A 966-nucleotide genomic window follows, 5' to 3' on the forward strand; every position below is an offset into this window, starting at 1 on the left:
TGTGTGTGTGTGTGTGTGTGTGTGTGTGTGTGTGTGTGTGTGTGTGTGTGTAGAAGAAAAGGGTTGCCTGTGGAGTGGAGCATGTGGATGCCCACCCACTCAGCAGCCTCGCGGCCCTCGTCATTTCGCATCAATCCACAGCCCCTCAATATAAATAGGACAGGCGTCCTAAAGCAATGCAGTACTAAGAGAGGAGATGGCATTATGCATCGACCCTGGGCCCCTCAGCTTCAAATATGACTATACGCTAGGCAGTTTCCCTAAAACTCACGCACCACTCTGTTAACAGGGCACTATTTTGGCAGATAGTATAGTTTAAATTAATGTACTTGCAGTGCCTATGATAATACTAGGCAAGTGAGCTCCAACATACAAAGAAGCTGCAATTTTGGTAACATACTTTTTTATTTTTTTGTTACTTTGAAACTTTGTTTTTCCAGCAGTTTATTACTCTTTTTTGCACCATTACTGGAGCTATCGCACACACTAAACAGTATAAAATGAACTAACTTCTTTAAAGCACTGAGTTGCTCCTTAATTTTCATTGTGGAACCGCAAACATAAAGTGAAGCAAACTAGAACCACTTTTTGTAAAAAAAAAATTAAAAAAGAAACTTAAAAAAAAAATTCAATAAGGTACTAATTATAATGGGTAAAATGAATACATAACATGCAGCAGGAACACAAAGTCTATCTGTTTTTGGTCCTATTTGAAACATCTGCAAAACACTTTTAGTGCAAAAGCACAACAAGTAAGCAGAACGCTGCACCAACAGTCTGGATTCACAAGAGTGTTTGATGAAAGTCATTATGACTTTTTCTTGTAGAAAGTACAAATTGGGCTAAATATATGCGCAAATGCCCTCTTGTGCCCTGCTATCCCATGAACTACTACAAACTATTATTGCTAGTCACTGTTCCATTATCTTTTACTGTGACTGTTATTGCCACTCTTTATTTCAACCC

At 38.6% G+C, this 966-nt stretch overlaps 1 long non-coding RNA gene across 1 annotated transcript in view; it reads right to left on the reverse strand.

Moving 5' to 3' along the window:
- LOC116703122 (uncharacterized) overlaps positions 1-966 on the reverse strand; it is a 24,180-nt gene that overhangs the window by 20,946 nt on the left and 2,268 nt on the right. The window lies entirely within an intron of this gene.

Source organism: Etheostoma spectabile, chromosome 15 (assembly GCF_008692095.1).
Source record: "Etheostoma spectabile isolate EspeVRDwgs_2016 chromosome 15, UIUC_Espe_1.0, whole genome shotgun sequence".
Taxonomy (NCBI): domain Eukaryota; kingdom Metazoa; phylum Chordata; class Actinopteri; order Perciformes; family Percidae; genus Etheostoma; species Etheostoma spectabile.